This window comes from Nymphaea colorata, chromosome 14, assembly GCF_008831285.2.
Source record: "Nymphaea colorata isolate Beijing-Zhang1983 chromosome 14, ASM883128v2, whole genome shotgun sequence".
NCBI lineage: Eukaryota > Viridiplantae > Streptophyta > Magnoliopsida > Nymphaeales > Nymphaeaceae > Nymphaea > Nymphaea colorata.
In genome coordinates this window covers 9,350,571-9,359,113 of record NC_045151.1, presented here as the reverse complement: position 1 = coordinate 9,359,113, position 8,543 = coordinate 9,350,571, and the positions used below count along the sequence as shown (strand labels likewise).

The 8,543-nt window shown below is 34.7% G+C and overlaps 1 long non-coding RNA gene across 1 annotated transcript in view; it reads left to right on the top strand.

Annotated features, from left to right (window-relative positions):
* The first annotated feature begins 6,613 nt into the window (after positions 1-6,613).
* The window catches only part of LOC116267758 (uncharacterized), a 7,596-nt gene continuing 5,666 nt past the window's right edge, over positions 6,614-8,543 (top strand). Inside the window, exons 1-3 of the long non-coding RNA XR_004175665.1 lie at positions 6,614-6,758; positions 6,914-6,975; positions 7,099-7,164. This is a non-coding gene — a long non-coding RNA (uncharacterized LOC116267758). The remainder of the gene's footprint in view (positions 6,759-6,913; positions 6,976-7,098; positions 7,165-8,543) is intronic.

The following is an 8,543-nucleotide window of genomic DNA, read 5'->3' as shown; positions in this document are numbered from 1 at the left end:
GCCATGAATGAGCTATTTTCCTTAGAAATAGAGAAAGTTCTGCTCTCATCTAATCGGTACCCTAAAAACATTTTTAGGAGTTGTTGTATTCATTCATAAATTTTCAGATTTGTATGGGATTAATCCTTATACTAAAATATTTCAAAATCATATTCAAAATCTGATTTCCATTTCTTCAAAATGAGAAGAACAAATATGCTGAAATCTTTCTACAAACTTCATTTGAATCCTAACATGAACATCAACATGAATGGGAGCATGTTCTCAAGAGGAACATTTGTATTGCTGATTTAGATGCTGAACTTTCGAAGAGTTAAGGAAATTTCCATGATTTGCCATTATGTTCTAAGAAACGAGCTTTCTTAGAATCAACATTTTTTATTTTTAGTTATATAAATTGGTATATGATTTTATGGCTATTTTGAGACAACAATGGATGTTATCAATGTCTCCCATATATTTTGAAGATTGATTTCAACATCATTTACATGTTTTTCATCATTTTGATGATTTTATGTTAAGTCTCAAACTATGGATTGCATAAAATGTTAAGCATACTTAGAGAAAGTCCTGCATTCCAATTAAAAATCAATATTTGTGTGTGGATTATAAAATGAATGTTTTTATTCAATGAATATTGAGAGATTATGAGAGGGAAGAATAAAGGCCTCATGTAGTTTTCTTTTTATTTCATGCATTTTTATAGACCGAATCAAATTGCTCACATGCACATTCTCAAGAAATTAAGTGGTTATATTTTAAGTAGCAAAAAGTGACCAAGTTATATTGCAATAAGAATGTGGAAATCTCACTTTGTTTCAAAAGAAAACACAAGTACCATGCCCCAATTTGGCTAAAATACATTTGAAAAAAATATGTTTTCTAACATTTGGAATATTCATTTCATCAAAAAAATAAGTTTTACTTGCTCTCAACTCTTCTCTAAAAAGAGAACTCATTTGAAGTTAAGTTCATATCTCTTAGACCTAATGACATAATTTGGCAAAAAGAGACTTCAAAAATCAATCATTTGCTAAGACAACTAAGCTATTTTGCTCGAAATCAACACATTTGTTAAGTGGACCAAGCAAATTTCCAAAACCTTGTATCAAAGGCACGACCAAAATCAATCTTTTTTGGTCAGAAGCAATGGTCTTAAATTTGAACATTATTCATTTTTCAACCTTGTCTAAGAAATTTATCTAAAAACAAATTTTGATTTTTCAAATAACTTGTCAAAACGAGTTAATTTTCTGAACAACTTATCCAAATTCCATTCCAATTTACTCAAAACAAGCTTAGAAATTGCTTGTCCAAAACCAAGTTCAAAATGAGCTTTCAATTTCAGCCTTCTATGCACAAGCATAGGATTGCTTCAAATGACTTATACATGATCTAAGAAATATTTAATCCTTGGTCTGATTACCCCTGTTAAAGATGGCTCGAACAGTTGAATCTCATACTGACGGGCGGATCCCTTTCTCTTGAGATTTTCCTCAAAACCCAATTTAAAATTTTGCTGCTTTGCATAACTCCTGCACTCAATCACCAACACCTGAGGATGGGAGGGGTGCAAACAATGTGCAATGTACAAATGTTTCCTAATTAACAGATACAAGATGTGACATCTATGCATAAGAATTACTTGAAAATATCCTTGATTTTTGGAAGTAATTGAGAGGAGATTTTTTTTGAAAAAGATAAATGTGTGACCTCTTGGGTAGACTCCTGACCACACGAGCCAGTGGAGCCCACATGTGGGTCCCACATAGCCCTTTAGATCATGAATTTGATCTAATTTTAGATTTAAATCTGGATGTAAATTTCGTAATTGGATATGGATTTTAATTGACATTTGTAATTGGATTTAGATTTCTAATCCTAACTTGGTACTTCCATCTTTAAATTTATCTCGATTTTTTTAAGGTCCTTATCCTCTATGAAATGTGTACCCTCATAAATTGTTTAATTTTCTTTCTTGTGACTTTTTTCTCAAATGTAATATGAAGATGAATTGTCTATGGAGATTGAGGGTTTAGTTGCCAACACAATGCTACAAAAACTATAGATGTGAGTCTTTTTGAGTATCATGTCAAAAAAGGATCTTTCTTTCACGCTGTTGCCTTACATAGCTTTAGTCGCACCTATTGTTTTTTGGTTGGTCACACACATACAATATATGCATGGGCATGCATGCTTTTATGTATCTTTCCATATGCCTCCAAGTTGTAGAGATAGGAAGTTCTTGAAAAATAGTTGGACTTTGACATCATATAATGCAGTAAAAAAATCCAACTTAAAGCTCCGACGTCTTTGCATTTTCTATTACAATATTTTTTTGGAGGCATTTGGTCTATGTGGGAAAGTTGTTGGATTCGAATGATCTCTGTTTTGTCAAATGACACATTGTTTCTAAACTTTAAAAGGCTGTCTACAACATCTTACTAATGGGTTTTTATTATTCTAATATTATTGGTTATCACATATGAAAAAATGTTCAGATTCCATGATACAAAATTGTGCACATAATTTTTTGCGACATGTAAAAGATGTCTTGTATAATTTTGATTCGCTTTGCATTTATTGTTTCTGTCAGAACTGGTCACTCATACTTCACTCCCATAAAATGATGCTTGACCCTGTTCTAGGGAACACTATGTCTCTATCCATGAACACATAGACTATTGCTCCAATGATAAGATCTTGTCCTCATATCTTCTTTCCCTCTTCCTTTACAGAAGAGTTTAATTTTGGGGGACATACACCTGGGTTAATCCTGCGCGTATTCCCTTTTTGTGATTGACTGCAAGTGTCAGAAGAATAAAGACAATCCTTCAATTCCCTTTTACCAGTTCTCTTTTTTCACCTAAACTTTTAACAGAGAAAGTTGAGAATATGATTGCCTTTTAATATGCAAGTCATTGATTGATAACTTTATTTTTTATTTTGACAAGATTCTAATGAAAAAAGATGGTCAGCTGGGAGGTGGCCATAATGTCCTTTAAAAAAATGCTAAATTAATGTTAGAAAAGAGAACAAAAAAACATGAAAAGCACTTTTTTGAACAGAACATAAAAATAAATATAATGCACTATTCTCATGCTTTTTTTCCCTCTTTAATATTCATTTCATCATGGATTACAATTTAAACTTTAATGTTGACACTTAAATTAAATTATTACCATCAATAAAATGTTATTTTTGTAATTTTGTGTAGTTCTTTTTACGTTTCCTTATTAGTTTCTCATTTATTTTATGTTTACCTACTTTTTAGGATTTTTTTCCTTTTCCAAAAATTGCTGGAGTTATCCCAAGATTTTTTTGAGAAAAATAACTTTGCCAAAAGTACCAGAGAAAACTGCCATTATAGACTCCAGAATGATATATGTGGTTGTGGCTGGGAAGAAAGACCTTTTTTTTTACTTTAAAAAGTTGCTTGGGGTTTCATTCCATCCCTTGTCCAGTTTGTCCACACACACCTTGTGGCATGCATTGAGGTGCATCCGTGATGAAAGTCTGCCCGCTGAATTTTATTGGGCTGCTTTTATGGGAGTGTATTCCTACTGCTGTAAGGACTCTCTCTCTCTCTCTCTCTCTATATATATATATATATATATATATATATATATATATATATATATATATATATATATATATATATATATATATATAGAGAGAGAGAGAGAGATCAGTCTTTCGTTATTCCTCGTCCTTCTCAATAGAAGATTAGGTCAAGAAAATGGGGTGGCAGCCACTCATACAGTGTAAGTCCTTTAGAAATATATAAAAGACAAAAAAGAACCACTGAACCAAAACTAAATCACATGACTAAAAAAGTATTTACCAAAAACCCCTTTTAAGTAAATATTACTTGCGAACTCTTCCCCTCAAGCTAGAGCATATATATTCATCATGCTCAACTTTTTACAACAAGTAGAAAACTCTGTAATAGGCAATGGCTTAGTGAACATAAAGGCTACTTGTTCTTCAGAAGTCCTTTGAGTGGTAGAAATGATTGTAGATTGCACCATGCCTCTGATATAGTGATGTTCAACTTCTATATGCTTCATCCTCTCATGACATACCTGATTATTGGCTACATGGGTAACTGCAATATTGTCAAAATACATCTTCATAGATAGTGGAGCAGTCACTCCTAGACTTCTAAGCATGAATTTGATCCATGTCATCTTTGCTGTTGTCAGTCATTGCCCTAGGCTCAGGTTCAGCACTAGATCTGACAAGAACAAATTGCTTCTTTCTTCTCCATGATGGTAGAATCCACCCCCCCCCACCCCAAAAAAAAGATGCAAAAGCCAAAGTCACACTTCCTACCTTCAACTAAACCTGCATAATCTGCATATGTGAATGCCTCAACTTTGAAGGAAGCTGTTTTCTTAAATAACAACCCTTTTCCAGGTAATGATTTAAGACATTTGAGGACCATGATAGCTGCATTCTAGTGAACTTTTCTTGACTTGTCCATGAATTGATAAAATTTCCTCACATCTAGGCAAATGTCTGGCCTCGTGACATTCACATACAATAGCTTGCCAATTAAAATCTGACACAACTTGCTGCCTACAACTTCAGACTATTCAACATGAAGGAGAAGTTTGGGACTCATAGGGATAGATGCATGCTTAGTACCCAATCTTTGTCTCCTGTAATAGATCTAGTACATACTCCACTAGAATAGTCACCCCTTCTCTACTTCTAGCAACCTCAATTCCCAAGAAGTAGCTAAGAATACCTAGGTCATTGGTCACAAAGTGTTTATGCCAATATTATGTTGTTTCAAATATCTCTTGATTATTGTATCCAGTCAAGAAGATATCATTAACATAAACAACCATCAGAAGAACAACTTTGGGTCCCTGCTTAACAAATAAGGAGTGATCCGACAAAGGTCCCTAAAAGGCAATAGTTCATACAACTTCAAATAATTTGAGAAACCATGCACAAGGACTTTGCTTTAAGGCTGTAAATTCCTTTTTCAAGAGACACACCATGCCACGTTCTCCCCATTGCTCACAGTCATACAGTTGTTGCATATGTATAGTTTCAAAAAGGTCCCCAGGAACTTTCAACATCCAACTAGAATAGACTCCACCCAGAGTGAACAGCAATAGAAATAACTAACCAAATGGTCCCCAAGTGAGAATAGGATAAAATTCTTGGAGAAGTGTACCCCATAATTTGAGTGTAGCCTTTCACCACTAGCCAAGCTTTATATCGCTATATAAAACCATCAGAGTTATATTTGATAGTAAATACCCACTTGGAGCCAACAATATCACTACTTGGAGGAGGATCAACAAGATCCCAGATTCCTCTAGTATGTAAAGCCTCAATTTCTTTGTGCATAGCCTACTTCCACTCTGGGTTTAAGATAGTTTGCTGGTAAGAGATTGGAGTGGACATAGCTGATAGGGCACCAATGAATTTATGGATATGTGTGCCAAGATGCTCGGTGGAGACAAACTTGGGGATTGGATGAATCATGCACTGATGTGTTCCATTACGAAAAGCGATAGGGAGATCGTCTTCTTCTGTCATAGGACCTACAGGGCTGCACATCTCAAGTGATGGTTCAATGAAATTAGTAGGAAAAACTTACCGTAGGGATAGGCCTTGATGAAGACTTATGATTAGGAGAATGTCTCCTACTATACACTATTGGTGGTTCCTTGAATTGAGTAGGAAAGGGTGTGGTAGACCAGAGATACACTGGTCAACTTCCAAAGGCAAAGGAGGAACAATAAGAGGGAAAGAATAAGCATTTTTCTGAGGCAAGAACATAAGACAGCAGTAATATGGCTCACATTAAAAAAAGGTGACATTTTCACTGACATACTTTTTCTTTAGGACAGGGTCAAAGCATTTGTATCCCTTTCAGGTTCAAGAGTAACCCACAAATAAACACTTGGTGGCTTGGGCAGCAAGTTTATCCTGTTTTGGTCCAAGAATATGCTGAAAACATACACATCCAAATACCCTTGGAGGAAGATGAAACAATTTGCTGTCCAAGTAAAGAAGTTGAATAGGAATTTTATCGTCCACAGGAGGATGGTAAATGATTGATAAGATAACAGGTTGTCAATATAGCATCACCACAGAAGAAGGAAGGCATAATCCCTTGGAAAGTTCGGGCAACTTCCAACAACTGTCTATGTTTTCTTTCTGCAACTCCATTTTGAGGAGAGGTATTTGCACATGTATATTGTGGATGAATGCCATGAGTATTGTAAAATTGAGAGGGACTGAGGGAGAAAAATTTGAAAGCATTGTCAGTGTAAACACCATTGACACTTGAATTAAACTAAGTCTTTATTTCAAGAATAAAAGATATAAGAATACAAACAACTTCAGATCTGTCTTTCAACAAGCAAACCTAGGGCTGGATAACTCAATAGGAGTGAACGGAGGAAACCGAAGAGTCACCTTGGCAGGGAAGGAAAGAACAAATTTGGAGTTGGTGGTGGGTAGTCCAGTAGGCAATCTATTTAACCCTATACTACACCATTGTAACTATTATTTTGCTACTGCCTTAGAGGGGTAGGGACCCAGCAACAGAAATTGGGAAAATAAGGGAGAGAATAGTTTCTTTTGGTTGTATTCCTGATCAATATTCTGAAGCAAAAGTTTACAGGCTCTTACTTCATCCATTGAATTGGCTGTGAACAGCACAAAGGAGCTATGTAGTCAAGGGCGGTGCTGACCAAAAACAGAGCTCTTCCTATTTAGACTTGAATCTGGTGAGTGTGACCCCTAACTGGTTTGGAAACTATTTTATATATATATATATATACACACACACACACAGTTTTGTCTCAGCGGACATCTTATAATATATATGTGTGTGTATATATATATATATATATATATATACATACTGTGTGTGTGTGTGTAGATTGAGAAAGGTGGAAGATCTGGAGCAGTGAGTAAATTATGGTTCTTTGTTGGAAGACTCAAGTAAGTATTGAGACTCATCATGGAATTGTATGTCGATATATATGTAATTTCCAGTGGATAAGTTAAAACCTGATTATATATATATTTATGTATATTGAAAGGGTAGAAAATGAACCTATGCAGTGTTGGTGGACTATGCTGGAATAAATAGATTTGCAGGCTGAATTACAATCCTTCTCAGACTTACAGGTATGGGGACATCCAAGCGTGAGTGTAGCATGTAGTTCTCATATGTTTTTTTGTTATATATGAATGTATACCAAGACATATACAGGTATAGATGTAACTATTTAGATTAATACTTATGTACCCATTTAAAGGTAGACTTGAAAATAATCGCATGCAAGAGTTAAGAATCTTAATTAGGAGATTATGATGTTGAGAATGACACTGTACATCAAATAATGATAATAAGGAGTTAGACATGGCGGTCAGCCTATTGGATTTTCACGATGAAATTACAGTATAAAAAGAACCTGTTATATTTAATGAGAGCCTACATGTATATGATTTGAACAAATCTATGTGAAGATATGAATAGGCCTATCAACCATATTGGGAGTCTTGAGGATTCCATGTGTCACTTCACTGGGTGATATATATACACACATACATATATATAGTGTTCTGTTATTCTTATTTCATAATAGGAAGATCATTTCGATTCAGCAGTTTATGACAGAAAAGAAAAGAAAAAAAGAAGAAGCTAGTGACGACCTTGTGCCAGAACTTATACAATTTCTAATGTTTCTGACACACAAAAATCATACTATGGCTTCTAAAACATACCAAGCGAGTAGATAGCATGTTGCTAGGAAATAAAAAATGTCCAGATTGAGGATGGACCTGTACTCAAAGTCCAAAGATGGTGTTGAATTGTTGCACCCGAGCAGAAGTCAGTGGCCAAGTTCTGATATGCTGGTATCTTTTTATATGGTTAATTTGACTAAACTAAATAAAGTTAGCTAGTGGAATTAGCAACATTTATCATGCCCTATTTTCTTATTTGACCTTCAACTTCATCTAAAGTCTTTGATTCTAGGCTATTCTTCTGATTTAATAGTGATTGAATAAGGCTATGAAGACATGACACCTGCATGAGGCTAAGAAATAGTTCATCCACCAAATGAAATCTAGAGGCAATAGCATATGAAATAATAGATTCTGCATGTGCACAATGATTGAGCTAAAAATTTGCTAAGAAAATTTCTGAAAAAAGAATCGACGTGGATTAATCTGGTTGGTTGCTAATTATTGTAGTTCTTGCAGATTCCTTAAGTACTTTACATAGAAAAGTACAATACTAGACTAGCCACCTGATCAGAAGGATCTGTCCAACCTAGCAATTGTTACATGCTAAGTGTTGCTTCCAAGTGTTGTTTTCAGGTGACAGACAATAATAATATTTAAGATGCCTCCAGGCACACCTTACTATTCATTCAAATCCAGCTATCTAATGAAGAATTTCTGGAACCACTTCTGACTCCTAACAGCAATGCAGATAGGCTTGAACCTGCTACGACATTTGTTGGTGTGCTAACTTAAAGAAACTCTAGTTTGCCTTCAAT